This window comes from Diadema setosum, chromosome 6 (genome assembly GCF_964275005.1).
Source record: "Diadema setosum chromosome 6, eeDiaSeto1, whole genome shotgun sequence".
Taxonomy (NCBI): Eukaryota; Metazoa; Echinodermata; class Echinoidea; order Diadematoida; family Diadematidae; genus Diadema; species Diadema setosum.
This window is the reverse complement of record NC_092690.1, coordinates 5,052,588-5,069,828: the sequence shown is the minus strand read 5'-3', so window position 1 is coordinate 5,069,828 and position 17,241 is coordinate 5,052,588.

Sequence of the window (17,241 nt, the reverse complement as noted above, 5' to 3'; positions counted from 1 at the left end):
GTCAATAATGCCCCAGCGAAATATCGTGATGGGTACCGCCTTCGTGGAGATTGCGTTTATGCTTAATACCCAAGGAGTGTTTCTCTTGATCAATCTGAATAGGTACCTGATGGTCGTCCGCCCTCTAAGATACCGAGCGCTTGTCACACCATGCAGGACAAAAGTAGCCTTTGGCATGGGCTGTTGTTCCTCTCTGACAACTTCCTTCATTAATATGCCATTCCCAAATTCGCTTTTCGAAGAAGCCCTCAGAGCGTTCGTCACCTGCGACGCAGAGGCCCTGCACACCGTACTGCACTCAATAAGATTACCCATGTACGTGCTTGTCGGGATGTCCTTCGGTCTCCTTGCGATGATTACCTTCGCAAATCTGCACACATTCGTCATCGCCCGGCGCCTCTCTTGCAGAGCGTCCAAGTTTCTGACCGTAGCGGGATTGGCAAGCGCGCCCTCCAACTTCCAGTCAGGACCCGACATCCTCAACGAAGTCCGAGAGGGAGGGTCTCACCCGGTGCGCGCCAAGACCGTCTCGCCGCAGTCAGCGTACAGGATGAGGAAGTGTTTCAAGACTACCGTCACCCTAACTCTCATTACGAGCTCGTTCTACCTCCAGTGGGTACCCAAGATAGTTACCCTGATAGCCGAAACCGCCGGGATCTTCCTACCGATGCGCTGGATGAACATTTTAGGCGCCATGACGTACAGTAGCGCATGGTGGAACGTGGCCATTCTCTTCGCCACAGACCGAAAGTTCAAGAGGATCGCAATGGGTTTGGCTGGATGCGGCCGTTAGGGACACCAAAAATAATGTGCTGTTTATCATGCCTAATATTTTCTTCGTCGTATTGCATGCTGTGCGCTTTTCAAACATGACTCAAGGTGTAAACTAGCGTTAAAGAAGGTTTTTAGGTAGGACAACGAACATGTATTAATACTTTCATCAACCCCATTGCCAACCAGGCAGAGACGTTTCCATACCAATCGAATTGGTCGATGCAGTTGTCACTATTCTAGCAGGTCTACGGAGGCTGCACAAGCTCTTATTCCAAATCTGTTGCACTATCCCGGGTTCTTTTCATGGCAATATTGTAAGGCCCACGGGGTTATCCTTCTCGCGCGCTACAATATTATAAGAAAGCCAAACTGCTTAGAGTAGCCTACATGTACACACACGTGAGCATATGAACCGAAAAGATTGCAGTTTAGGCGCTACTATTTGCTGTTTACTGTTTGCCGTTCAACACTTGAAAAGGTTAGAGCAACGTCGATCTGGCGCTGCTCAGTGGCTGCCAGGCCCACGATCAATTGGGCAAAATGAATTTCCATTCTTGGACAATAAAATTATTATCAATTATCATTATCAATTATTGTGTTAGAGCTGCTCCAGACGCAGGCATTGTTGAATTTGAATTTGCGCCCAGGACTTTGCAAACGTTCTATTGTTGAATAAAATGTATTACTTGGTATTTGACGACACTTGGAGATTGTCGTGTCTCATTATTGCCCTCGTATCAAGTAGATCTGAAAACATGGATGGACACACACACACACACACGCGCGCACGCACACACACACACACACACACACACACACATTCATACATGGATACATTATAGTACCAGTTGTAACGGTGATAGAACAACGTATTCAGGGACCTCCCTGGTATTACAAGTATCATAAAAGGCATACACCTTAATTCTTACTATGTACATGTATAATTTATATCTATACAATTCCGGAAATCACCATATACAACCATTCCAGATAGTGTTTTTTTTTTTCCATCGGTCACTCGTCGGAAGTGAATATTATTGCTCCAGATCCTGCACCCACCAAAGTTGGATCGCAGTTTGAGGAATCCCACTGGTGTTTAGACAACTATCACGTCAGTGTCAGACATGTGCGTTATCTTCATCGGACGACTTTGCCTCATCGGATTACGTCCGGCATGTCTGACACCGATCTGATAGTCGATCAACACAAGTCTGAATCACCAGACTGCGAACCAATACAGTGTACATTTCCATTGGTGGCCGCATGCAAAACGTTTGCTGCCAACTTTATAGTAACCGATGAGAAAAACAACTCTAAATGGAATGAGTTATAAGAGAGACACTTCATAATTACACTGAGGAGGCACTTGACTCCAAAGAGACATTATTTGTGTCAATGTGAAATACTCTACACATATTCCACACTGTTTCCCTCATGACCTCATTCCACAAAGATTTTTTTTTTTTTCGTATTGGTCTCTAATCGAAAGCGAAGCTTGCTACTTGCTGCTCCACCCATCGAAGTGTATCCAATCGCATTCTGATGAATCCGACCCGGATAGTCGAGTATTCAGGTGATTGCCAGACGTACATGTCGCGCGTGATCCTCATCGAACGATCTTGCCTCATCGAACCATCGCCCGACATGCTTGACTTTGACCTAATAGTCGACCTACATATTACAGTAGGATCCATCAGACTGCGATTCAATAGGCCTACACTTTACTCTCTTTGCTCTCATACAATTGTTAAAAGTTTCACTCAGTGATTACTACACATACTCTCTCACTTTAGGTGGGGCCTGGAAGAGATAAACTCGGCTTTCGACTAGTGTAATGTCCAAGGAGAGAAAATCTCCGTGGAATGGAGGTTTGACGAAATTAAGATCCGTTGCAAAATTCTTCTCCAGCTCATGACGCTGTGTAGTACATGTGCAACCTGAAAAACAAAAATTAATGCAAATGCCCCGTAACGGACCATAGACCGCAGGGTATCACGCAGAGAGGGCAAGAGTAAAATTGTCACCTCCTATTTTAAGACTCAACACGGACAGTCCCCGATTAGCTTCCGATTAATCTGGGGATAAATATTGGCCTTGACTTTCCAGAGTAGACTCGGGATAGCCTCCTGAGAACATCCGGGTAAGTGTTGAGACGTCTGCCAGGTAGATCTTACCTGGAGAGATCAGATGACGTCACCTTTGCCGGAAGTCATGTGACAAGTGCTGCCGACGGTGTGACATACTGGCGACAAAGTATACGTATACACAATTTGTATATCAGCAAAAAGTTTGCGCCAGGGACGGTCGAGGTTACCATAGTATGTACACGGCAAGATCTTCAAGCAACGCCTGTTAAGATACTGTCAGAAGTATAATAATTAACTTATATGTGACAGCAATAACAGCAGTGACCCAATAAGGTCCTTACGGGATTAACATTTGGGGAAGAGTGAGAGTTGTTGGAATTGACATGATCACACTCACACACACATACATACATACACACACACACACACACACACACACACAAGAGCTTCAGTTGTGATCTTTGGTCGTGGAAAGGAGCATACTTCCGGTGGACACTAATAACAACTCCGTTCACTGCTCATTATTCATTGAATGTTATCGGCCGATATAAACGCCAGTAATCTGTCGGTGTCAAAACTAGAGAAGTAGTCAAACAATGCACCAACTGATGCTGATAATTACACTTGTTGTAATGGGTGAATGCGTTCTGTACGTGATTACCAAAGGGCTAAGTGGCAGATAAAAATATATGTGCCAAATCATTTGGTCGTTGCAGCTACTATACGTATTGTTTATTATTCCCTCTACAGTGTACATTTTGTGGCTTTTTTTCAATTCCTTTTTGTTTTCGTACGTCCATCGATTTAGTGAAAACGTGGCACTGCGCAGCGTCTACGTTTGAGCAACAAGCATTTAAATCCTGATTGGGCGAACGCGAGACGCTCACATGTAAAACAGGAATGGTATTTTAAGACCGTGGATCTTAAAACGATTGGGTCTCAAGTTGACCCAGTTCTAACCCATCTCCCGATTCATTTCAGCAACCGCGCTAGGTTCTTATACGATGTCAGTTATTCACATCTTTAACTAGTCAACACATGATGTAAGGCATAGGACTGCAGAGGCGGGAACGACTAAATTGAATGCAGACAACAGCAACATCTTGCGTCTGCAGGACTGATCTTTCAAAACACAGTGTGAACGGTAAAATAGTTGGCCATGGCGTCTTGTCACCATATGAACATTACCGCAATACATAGTCGCCTTGTCGGGTTGAACGCCGTGTCAATTTCTGTGTACGCGCATCTCACCCTCGCAGTTATCTTCAACGGATTTGCTCTTGCCGTCCTACGGAAGACCAGCGCCAGTCTGGATGATATATCTCACTTCCTTCTACGCGCACTCGCAACCCTCAGTTGTCTCTATGGCGCTTTCTGTCTGACTACGCGGATCTGCCAGGCAATAATGCTGGAGAGGTATATCGTGATGGGTACTGCGTTCGTAGAGGTTGCGTTTATGATAACCACCCAGGGACTGTTTCTCTTGATCAATCTGAATAGGTACGTGATGGTCGTCAGTCCGTTGAAATACCGAACAATCGTCACACTTTACAGGGTAAAAGTAGCCTTTTGCGTGGCATGTTGTTTTTCTCTTACATCCCTCATTTACATGCCGCTCCCGAATTCGCTATCCGAAAAGGTATTTAAGGCATTCGTCACATGCGACGAAGAGACATTACCCAAGGTATTGTACTCAATAAGAGCACCCTTATACATGCTGGTTTTCCTGTCAATCGGTTTGCTAGCGACGATAACTTTCGTGAATCTGCACACTTTTGTCATCGCCAGGCGCCTCGTTCACAGAGTGACCAAGTATCAGAGAGTACCGGGGTTGGCGAGCGTGTCTTCCAACTCCCAGTCAAGTCCGGACGTTCTCCAAGGAGTCCGAGATTTAGGGTCTTACTCGCACTCCAAAACCTTTTCACCACAGTCAGCATGCAGGATGAGGAAGTGTTTCAAGACCACCGTCACACTAACTCTTATCTGTGGTTCGTTCTACCTCCAGTGGGTGCCCAAGATAGCCATCTTGTTAGCCCAGTCCACCGGGATCTTCCTGCCGATGCGCTGTATGGAGATCATAGGGAGCATGACGTACTGTAGTATCTGGTGGAACGTCGTCATTCTCTTTGCCACAGACCGGAAGTTCAAGAGGACCGCAATGGGTATGGCTGGATGCAGCCGTTACAGACACTAGTGAACAAACTGACGTTTTATTTTGCTTGATGGCTAACTCTCCTCTTCATCATATTCATACCGTATAATCATTGATATGATATATCATGATTGATATATCGCATAGATTTCAGCGGAACCCCAGTGTTGATGAGTATACAGTATATTACATATCTCACAATACTGAGTGTCGATTATATTAAAATTACTAGCATGCATCGCATGGACCATAGTTGAAGCGCATTGAAAAAAAATAAAAAATCCGGAAGCGATAAACTTAGCTTCCGATGAGTAACCAGTGAGAGAAAAATCTTTATGGAATGGAGGCATCAAGATGGATGAATTGCCAAATTCTTCTCCAGCTTATGACGCTGTGTAGCACATGTGCAACCAGAAAAATTTAACACAAATGACCCGTAACAGACCATAGACGCAAGAGTAAAATTGTCACCTCATTTCTGTAAACATCCCATTTTAAGGCGCAACACTGACAGCCTCTGAGTAGCCCCCAGGTAGCCCCCTGAGGATAAATCTTTGCCGTGACTGTCCAGAGTAGGCTCGTGGTAGCCTCCTGAGAACACCCGGGTAAGCTGTCTGTTGAGACGTCTGCCAGGTAGATCTATACCCGGAGAGGTCAAACGACGTCATCTTTGCCGGAACTCATATAAGCTGTGACATATTGGCGACAAAGTATACGTACACTCAATTTGTACATTAGCAAGAAGCTGGTGCCAGGGACAGCCGAGGTTACCATGGTATGTACCCGGCAAAGGTCTTCAAACAACGCTTGTTAAATAAATATTATCTCAGGAGTATGATAATTAACTTGTCTGTGACAGTAACAACAATGACCCAATAAGGTCCATACGGGGTTAACATTTTTGGGAAGAGGGAAAGTTGTTATGATTGACATATTTGTCTGACGCGAAGAGCAAGATGATGAGAAATGATCAGGTAGGAACATCCTTAAGTGTGAGACCATCTGCGCATGAAGTTATTTGAATCATACATGGTGTTTCTTACGTATTGGCCGAGAAAGTTGGCCTCAAATTAGTTCCTAAGACACATACACACACTCACACACATGCCCATATACACACACACTCACAAGCTTCAGTTCTGATCTTTGGTTGTGGAAAGGAGCATACTCCCGTTGGACTCTGATAACTCCTTTCACTGCTCATTATTCATTGAGTGTAATCGGTTGATATAAACGGCAGTAATCTGTCAGTGTCAAAACTAGAGAAGTGGTCAAACAATGCACCAACTAATGGCGAAATAATTGCACTTATTGTAACGGATGTATGCGTTCTGTACGTGATTATTAAAAGGTAAAGTGTCAGATGAAAATATACGCTGTATGTGCCAAATCAGTTGGTCGTTTCAGCTACTGTAGGTACCGGTACTGTTTGTTGTTCCTTCTACAGGGTACATCTTGTCATTTTTTTCATTTCATTTTTGCTTTCGTATATCCATTTATTTGGTGAAATTGTGGCTTTGCGCAGGTGGAGCGAACGCGAGACGCTCACATGTAATACAGCAATGGTATTTTAAGACTGTGGATTTTAAGACGATTAGGTCTCAACTAGACCCAATTCTAAGTACTCCCAGCATCTAAACTTCAGTGCGGACAAGAGTATCTTGCGTCCGCAGGACTGATCTTTCAAAACACAGTTTGCACGGTAAAATAATTTACCATGGCGTCTTGTCACCATATGAACATCACCGCAATACATAGTCACCTTGTCGGGTTGAACGCCGTTTCAATTTCTGTGTACGCGCATCTCGCCCTCGCAGTTATCTTCAACGGATTTGCCCTTGCCGTCCTACGGAAGACCAGCGCCAGTCTGGATGATATATCTCACTTCCTTCTACGCGCACTCGCAACCCTCAGTTGTAATCTGCCAGGCAATAATGCTGGAGAGATATATCGTGATGGGTACCGCGTTCGTAGAGGTTGCGTTTATGATAACCACCCAGGGATTGTTTCTCTTGATCAATCTGAATAGGAACGTGATGGTCGTCAATCCGCTGAAATATCCAACAATCGTCACACTCTACAGGGCAAAATTATCCTTTTGCGTACGTGGCATGTTGTTTTTCTCTTCCGTCCCTCATTTAAATGCCGCTCCCGAATTCGCTGTCCGAAAAGGCATTTAAGGCATTCGTCACATGCGACGAAGAGACATTACCCAAGGTATTGCACTCAATAAGAGTACCTTTGTACATGCTGGTTGTCCTGTCCATCGGGTTGCTGGCGGTGATAACCTTCGTGAATCTGCATACATTTTTCATCGCTAGACGCCTAGTTCACAGAATGACCAAGTATTAGAGAGTAGCGGGGTTGGCGAGCGTGTCCTCCAACTCCCAGTCACATCCGGACGTTCTCGAAGGAGTCCGAGATTCAGGGTCTCATCCGCACTCCAAAACCTTTTCTCCGCAGAGTCTTAGACCACCGTCACCCTGACTCTTATCTGTGGGTCATTCTACCTCCAGTGGGTGCCAAAGGTAGCCATGTTGCTAGCGCACTCCACCGGGATCTCCCTGCCGATGCGCTGTATGGAGATCATAGGGAGCATGACGTACAGTAGCATCTGGTGGAACGTCGTCATTCTCTTTGCCACAGACCGGAAGTTTAAGAGGACCGCAATGGGTATGGCTGAATGCAGCCGTTATAAACACTAGTGAACAAACCGATGTTTTAATTGCTTAATGCCGAACTCTTCTCTTCATCATATTCATGTTATATAATCATTAATATGGTATGTGATGATTAATATATCGCGTAGATCACAGCGGAAACTCAGTGTTGACGAGAATACAGTATATTACCTCTCCCACAATACTTAGTGTCTGTAATATCAATATGACTAGTATGCATCGCATAGACCACAGTTGAATTTCATTGAAAAAAATCCTGGAAGCGATAAACTTAGCTTCCGATTAGTGACCAGGGAGAGAAAATCTCAGTGGAATACAGGTATCAAGTTGGGTCAATTGCAATAACAGCTCATAACGCTGTGTAGTACATGTGCAGCCAGATAAATATAACACAAATGCCCCGTAAAAGACCATAGAACGCAGGGTATCACCGAGAGAACGGAAGAGTAAAATTGTCTCCTCGTGTCTGTTAACATCCCATTTTAAGACGCAACACGGACATCCTCTGAGTAGCTTCCGATTAACCTGTCAATAAATCTTGGCCTGGACCGTCCAGAATACACTCGGGGTAGGCTCCTGCGAGCATCCGGGTAAGTGTTGAGACGTCTACCAGGTAGATCTTACCTGGAGAGGTCAGATGACGGCACTTTTGCCTCGGGTCATTCCACAAGTGTTGCCAACGTTGTGCCATAGGGCCTACTGGCGACAAAGTATACGTACACACAATTTGAGTATCAGCAGCAAGCTGGCGCCAGGGACGATCGAGGTTACGATGGTATGTACCCGGGAAATGTCTTCAAACAACACCTGTTAAGATACTGTCGTAAGTATAATAATTAACTTGTCTGTGACAATAACAGCACTGACCCAATAAACTCCATACCGGATCAACATTTGGGGAAAAGGGAAAGTTATTAGAATTGACATATTCGTCTGAAGCAAAAAGCAAAATGATGAGAAATGATCTGGTAGGAACATCCTCAAGTGTGAGACTACCACGCATAAAGCTATTTGAATCATACATGATGTCTCTGACGTATTGGCAGAGAAAGTTGGCTTCAAATCAGTTTGCTGAGACCCATACACACACTCACAGACACACACACACACACACACACATTCACATTCACAAACACGCTCACACCCAAGCTTCAGTTTGTGATCTTTGGTCGCGGAAAGGAGCATACTCCCTTTGGACATTGATGATATATAACTCCGTTCACTGCTCGTTATTCATCGAGTGTTATCGATTGATATAAACACCGGTAATCTGTCTGTGTCAAAACTAGAGAAGTGGTCAAACAACGCACCAACTGATGGTGAAATAATTGCACTTGTTGTAATGGGTGTATACGTTCTGTAAGTGATCAAATGAGATTATGAAAAGGCAAAGTGGCAGATGGAAATATATGTGCCAAATCATTCGGCCGTCGCAGCTACTGTAGGTACTGTTTATTATTCCCTCTGCAGTATACATCTTGTCATTTTTTCACTTCCTTTTGGCTTTCGTATAATCCATTTATTTGGTGAAAACGTGGCATTGCGCAGCGTCTGCGTTTGTGTATTAAGGATCTAAATCCTTGTGGAGCATACGTGAGAAGCTCACATGTAATACTGTCATGGTATTTTAAGACTGTAGATCTTGACGATTAGGTCTCAACTAGACCAAATTCTAATCCGTCGCCAACTTCATTTTAGCAACCAGGCTAGCTTCTTACACGATTACGATTATTCACACCTCGATCAACAGAAGCTCAGATTCGCCGAAGCTGGAGCATCTAAACTTCAGTACGGACAACAGTATCTTACGTCTGCAGGACTGATCTTTCAAAACACAGTTTGCACGGTAAAATAATTTACCATGGCTTCTTGTTACTATATGAACATCACCGTTATACATAGTCGCCTTGTCGGGTTAAACGCCGTTTCAATTTCTGTATACGCGCATCTCGCCCTCGCAGTTATCTTCAACGGATTTGCCCTTGCCGTCCTTCGGAAGACCATCGCCAATCTGGATGATGTATCTCACTTCCTTCTACGCGCACTCGCAACCCTCAGTTGTCTCTATGGCGCTTTTTGCCTGATTACGCGGATCTGCCAGGCAATAATGCTGGAGAGGTATATCGTGATGGGTACCGCGTTCGTAGAGGTGGCGTTTATGATAACCACCCAGGGATTGTTTCTCTTGATCAATCTGAATAGGTACGTGATGGTCGTCAGTCCGTTGAAATATCCAACAATCGTCACACTCTACAGGGCAAAAGTAGCATTTTCCGTGGCATGTTGTTTTTCTCTTGTATCCCTCATAAACATGCCGCTCCCGAATTCGCTATCCGAAAAAGCATTTAAGGCATTCGTCACATGCGACGAAGAGACACTACACGACGTATTGCACTCAGTAATAGTACCCATGTATATACTGGTTGCCCTGTCCATCGGGTTGCTGGCGGTGATAACGTTCGTGAATCTGCACACATTCGTCATCGCCAGGCGCCTAGTTCACAGAGTGACCAAGTATCAGAGAGTATCGGGATTGGCGAGCGTGTCCTCCAACTCCCAGTCACGTCCGGACGTTCTCGAAGGAGTGCGAGATTCAGGGTCTCATCCGCACTCCAAAACCTTTTCTCCGCAGTCGGCGTGCAGGATGAGGAAGTGTTTCAAGACCACCGTCACCCTGACTCTTATCTGTGGTTCGTTCTACCTCCAGTGGGTGCCAAAGGTAGTCATCATGTTAGCCGAATCCACCGGGATCTTCCTGCCGATGCGCTGTATGGAGATCATAGGAAGCATGACGTACAGTAGCATCTGGTGGAACGTCGTCATTCTCTTCGTCACCGACCGCAAGTTCAAGAGGACCGCAATGGGTATGGCTGGATGCAGCCGTTATAGACACTAGTGAACAAACTGGTCTTTTATTTTGCTTGATGGCTAACTCTCCTCTTCATCATAATTATTCATATTGAGTAATCATATGCTATAATTATGGTTAACATATCGCATAGACCATAGCGGAAACTCGGTGCTGATGAGTATTCAGTATATTACCTAGCATGGGCGTAAATCCCGGGGGGGGATGGGGGGGATATATCCCCCCCCCTGAAATGGAGGAGGGGGGGATGGCCTGTACAATCATCCCCCCCCCCCCTGAATTTTGAGGGGAAAAAATGGAGGAAGCAGAAATGTGATTGTATCAATTTTGGCATATTGCATGACGTTTGTACGCCGGTCTTCAGACAGGTAACAGAGCTGAACAGTATTCTATCTTGTAGGAAAATGTATAATTTTCTCAAGCGCTCGCTCGCTTCGCTCGCTCGCGAAGAAAGTCACTGTAATCGACATACACTGTAAGGTATGGCTCGGTCAGGCGTTGACAACGTCAAATAGTGTAGGTCTACATGTAAACATGCTATGACGCGAGTAACTGGGGACCATCTGCAAAATATGTACGAAAACATACAAACAAACAATAACAACAACTTTATAGCCATAATTGAATCCCCTCCATTTCCTGAATCATTCCTGAGAAACGACAGTGACTGATGACTCAGTCAGGATACATCTATGGGCATACCGAGGGAAGATCAGGGACGTCGAATCTATGGGGGACAAAGGGGCATTTGCCCCGCCCCAAAGGAAGTGTTTAGACAGACAAATCATTTATCCCCCAAGCAATTCCCGAGACGAGGACAAATCTCGAACTTTCTTAATGGAAAATTGTCCAAATATCGCCAGAACTATGCACCAGATCGTTGTATTGCAATCATGAACATGCAAAAGGTCCGCTATACAGGATAAGGGATAAACTTTGTACACTTTTGACATAGACGTATATTCCCTAATTTATCAGAGTGTGCAGCAGATCTTTCACTTAACAAAAGCAACCTAATATGTATAGAGGCGTCGATGGGGGGGGGGGGTGGTTCTCAAATAAAAGTGGGACAAACAAAAGCGAAAAATATAGCTACAAACGGCAGTTTTTGGAGTGTAAAATTTTAAAATTTTAAAGCTCGCTCGCTCCGCTCGCTCGCATTTAACCGCTATGCCATTCTCCTGATGTTGCTGCCAGTGATTGACAGCAGGTGCACCCGGTGCGCCCCCCTTAATTTCCAAAGCGAAAATATAGCTACAAACGACAGTTTTTAGGACTGGAAAATGTCAAAATTTTCAAGCTCACTCGCTTCCCTCGCTAGCATTTAATCAGTATGCCATTCTCCTGATGTTGCTGCCAGTAATTGCCGGCAGTTGCGCCCGGTGTGCCCCCTTAATTTCCAAAGCGAAAAAATACAGCCACAAACGGCAGTCTTTGGACTGTAAAATGTCAAAATTTTCAAACTCGCTCGCTCCGCTCGCTCGCATTTAACCGCTATGCCATTCTCCTGATGTTGCTGCCAGTAATTGCCGGCAGTTGCACTCGGTGTGCCCCCTAAATTTCCAAAGCGAAAAAGTATACAAACGGCAGTTTTTAGACTGTAGACCATGTCAACATTTTCAAGCTCGCTCGCATTTAATCGCTATGCCATTCTCCTGATGTTGCTGCCAGTGACTGTGAGCAGGTGCGCCCCCCTTAATTTCCAAAGCGAAAAATATAGCTACAAACGGCAGTTTGGGGACTGTAAAATGTAAAATTTTTGAAGCTCGCTCGCTTCGCTCGCTCGCATTTGATTATTATTCCATTCTCCTGATGTTGCTGCCAGTAATTGCCAGCAGTTTTCGCCCGGTGCGCCCCCTTAACTTCCAAAGCGAAAAATATAGCTATAAACGGCAGTTTTTGGACTGTCAAATGTCAAAATTTTGAAGCTCGCTCGCATTTAATCATTATGCCATTCTCCTCATGTTGCTGCCAGTAATTGCCAACAGTTTTTGCCCGGTGCGCCCCCTTAATTTCCAAAGCGAAAAAATACAGCCAGAAACGACAGTTTTTGGGACTGGAAAATGTCAAAATTTTCAAGCTCATTCGCTTCGCTCGCTCGCATTTAATCATTATGCCATTCTCCTGATGTTGCTGCCAGTAATTGCCAGCAGTTTTCGCCCAGTGCGCCCCCCCCCCCTTAATTTCCAAAGCGAAAAAATACTAGTACAGCCACAAAGGACATGTGGGACTGTAAAATATCAAAATTTTCAAGCTCAATCGCTTCGCTCACTCGCATTTAATCGTTATGCCATTCTGATATTGCTGCCCGATTGCCGGCAGTTGCGCCCGGTGTGCCCCATAATTTCCAAAGCGAAAAAATACAGTCACAAACGGCAGTCTTTGGACTGTAAAATGTCAAAATTTTCAAGCTCGCTCGCCCCGCTCGCTCGCATTTAACTGCTATGCCATTCTCCTGATGTTGCTGCCAGTAATTGCCAGCAGTTGCGCCTGATGCGGCCCCCCTTAATTTCCAAAGCGAAAAAGTATAGCTACAAACGGCAGTTTTTAGACTGTAAAATATTAAAATTTTCATGCTCGCTCGCTCCGCTCGCATTTAATCGCTATGCCATTCTCCTGATGTTGCTGCCAGTAATTGACAGCAGTTAGCGCCTGGTGTGCCCCCCTTAATAACCGAAGTGAAAAAATACAGCCACAAACGGCAATCTTTGGACTGTAAAATGTCAAAATTTTCAAGCTCGCTCGCCCCGCTCGCTCGCATTTAACTGCTATGCCATTCTCCTGATGTTGCTGCCAGTAATTGCCAGCAGTTGCGCCTGATGCGGCCCCCCTTAATTTCCAAAGTGAAAAAATACAGTCACAAACGGCAGTCTTTGGACTGTAAAATGTCAAAATTTTCAAGCTCGCTCGCCCCGCTCGCTCGCATTTAACTGCTATGCCATTCTCCTGATGTTGCTGCCAGTAATTGCCAGCAGTTGCGCCTGATGCGGCCCCCCTTAATTTCCAAAGCGAAAAAGTATAGCTACAAACGGCAGTTTTTAGACTGTAAAATGTTAAAATTTTCATGCTCGCTCGCTCCGCTCGCTCGCATTTAATCGCTATGCCATTCTCCTGATGTTGCTGCCAGTAATTGACAGCAGTTAGCGCCTGGTGTGCCCCCCTTAATAACCAAAGTGAAAAAATACAGCCACAAACGGCAATCTTTGGACTGTAAAATGTCAAAATTTTCAAGCTCGCTCGCCCCGCTCGCTCGCATTTAATCGCTATGCCATTCTCCTGATGTTGCTGCCAGTGATTGACAGCAGTTGCGCCTGGTGTGCCCCCCTTAATTTCCAAAGCGAAGAATATAGCTACAAACGGCAGTTTTTGGACTGAAAAATGTCAAAATTTTCAACGCAAAGAGATTTCACCGTAGGAGGGGGAAACCCCCCTACCATACCCTCCCCCCTCGCTTGATTCGTTCCCTCACATAACCGCTCCTCCTAAGATCAAATCCTGTCTACGCCGATGATAGGCCCCATAAGGCCTTCACAGTGATGTCGCACAGCAAGAGCTAAATTACCACGATTTTGTCATTCAATATATTGTGAATATTTCATTTTCTTATTGTTTTTTTTAAGAAAAAGAAAAGAAAATTTTCACCACAAGTGAGCACCAGATCGCTGAATTTCAGGTCTGAAAATGCAAAATCTTCCTCGTGTGGGAGAGGGATACCCCCCCCCCCCCCCCCCCCATACACACCCTTCCCCCGTTCGGTCGTTCCGCTCCCTCTCACAGATATTTCCACCAAAAAAAAAAAAAAAATGTTTTCATACTTTTAAGGTCTGATTTTCCGCCGAAAGTCGTCTGACAAGCCAAGAAAAAAAAAGAAGCAACAAGAACAAAAAGTCTTTCTGTTGTTGCTGCCACTTTTCTCCCACTTTATATTTCATGCAAAAGAGTGGGGCATCCGATCCCTGTAAAGTGTGTGTGGGGGGGGGGAGGGGGCACAAAGCTTCTCCCCCCCCCCCCCCCCCCCAAAAAAAAAAAGGGCTGCGCCGGTCCGGTTATGGGCTTGTAATCGTGGTGAATGAATGATTACCAAATTTAAGTTCAAGTTTACAATCACAGATAATTTATACAATCATTGAGGATACAATAATAATAATAATACAATTAACAGGAATACAAGACATGAGAGTATAGAATCAAACTTATCAACAGTATGAATATGAAAGTACAAACATATTTACAAATTTGGTAAAAGGGTCTTTACGTTTTCTTAATATTGTTGTCCACACATACGTCATAACCTCTAGTAGTCTCCTCATCCAGCGGTTCCAACACCAAAACTTTAAAGAATTCATAAATTTTGCATCGATTGCCCGTCGTTGTTTTTCTCAAACTTTCACTGATGTGTTTTACTAATGCTGCTACTTTGATGCATTCTACATTGTTCTTTGGGGTTGGGTTTCCTTGAGGATGAGTTTGCATCGCACAGATCACAGTTGAAGCTCGGTGTAAAGAAGTTCTTGAGACCAGGAAAACTTTTTATGATGTCAACCATGGTGACAACCATTTGCGTGTATACGCCAACTCGCCTCTTTAGAGTGGATATCCTTAACTTGATGGTTTTTGTATACAACCTGTGATGACATTTCGTATCATGTATTTGCTCTGTATTTGCCAAGGATTTTGGACCGCGTGTATAACGCTTTCGGGCTTTTTGTGCCTACCGGCACGCATAACTCACAAAGGATTTAGGGACCCTTCAATGAAGGAACCTCAATAAAAAGACATTTCTGCATTTTACGATGTTAAGCCTGAAACTGGGTACCTAATACCTTCATCCATTACAAAGTGTCAACCACAACACGGTAAAATGGCTTGCAGTCATCTAAAATTTACTTACATTTTTTTAATTGTATACTGGGGGTCTTGCGGGATCACCGCTACATATACAGCGCACAACTTTCAATGCCTTTCATAACTCGTGCAGGTAGTTTTACAGACATGCTCTTTCTTGAGTGAGGGAGAAAGGCGAGAGAGAGAGAGAGAGAGAGAGACGGAGAGAGCTAGAGAGAGAGAGAGAGAGATGGAGAGAGAGGGAGCGTGAGAGATGCATTCGCCCTTTAGACAGTATAAAATTTTCTCGTGTATTCACAATTGTTATCTCCATTAAAAAAAAAAAAAATCTTGATTGCAATCAAGATACTTTTTTTGGTTAAGCATGGTTCTTAAAATTTTATTTGGAAATCGGGGTCTGAAGGTAGGCCTACTTCAAATCCAGATTTTATCGATTCGTGATGTGCATTTATACCGTCTGAACGACCTATCAACCTCTAAAACACGGTTTGGGAGGTGGAGTTTACTTAGCTCGACTTTGCATTTACATCCAACCATACATAGACCGAGTAAAATGTAATGCAGTCTGCTTGCCATACACTAGCTAAAGCGCGCTCTTTGCGAGTTTTGACCGACAGGTCAGTAGGTGCGTGCCTCCAAACCTCAAATTTAGACTAATCAAGATTTGTAAAGATGATTACACGATGTATATTTCATAGTTGTCTGAAAGAGCTCAGAGAGAGAGAGATGAACTTGAACTTTTTGAACATGAACTTAAACTTTATTCTGTTTCATTTTAGATAAAAACAAAGCTTTTGTACAATAACAAACAGCAGACAGTGAACCAGTACACCAACATGCAATAGGCCTACATAACATGTAATAATTATAACTGAAACATGGAAACTGCTAACGACCAGGGGTCTTAGAATAGTTAATTCTCAACAAAAAGAAGAACATAAAACAATATTGTTTTACAATCACAACATCAAAAAATGAAAATATAACAAAAACAGATACAAAAGTAAAAATGTTATTAATAGTGATTAATCATTTAAAACTACAAAATTATTTAAAATCATCATGTATTCCACAATGGGAAATCTTACCATCTAACAAAATATCTTTTAAGATTCTTCTTGTTATAATATGTTTGTAGTGAGAGAATTTGTAATTGTATCTGGTAAAGAATGTAAAGAGAGAATATATCTTAACAATAGATTGCACATATTATCATAAGCTGTACATGGTGTCAAGTTGATTTTTTTTTCACACTAGAGCAACAAAACAGCAAAATGATTGCCATATCTTTTTTTTTTAAGTTGGTGATTGATTCTGTGCGACATGGTGTGATACCTTTAATAGCAGTGCTTTGCCACAACGTGTATAAAGAGAGCATAATCAGTCAAACAGAATACTAAAAAGTTTCATCGTAATCGGGTTTAGAATATAAGGTATGACATGATTACAATTTAACATAATATCCTTAACAGTTAATGTTGGTTCAACCACGTTATGCAACTTAGTTATTGCAAGGTGATTATCATCAAACCTTCTGTATCCAGTCGGTTTGTGCACAAAGTATAATCACAAATATCACGTTTTTTAAAGCAATGATTTAGTAATAACAACCCATTTTCCTATAGTTATCATTGCTCTGCAAAGACTACTGCAACACAAAATCATTTGACGTGAATGACACATTCGTTCTGATTTCAGATTAAGAAGGGATTTTCAATGAAAAATATTTTTGAGTAAATTGGAGATACATCCGGCCATTAATATTGTTATTCTGAAAATGGCAGCAAGATTTACAAAACTTTCCAATAGGCCTACTTTAGAGCTTCTTTTTCA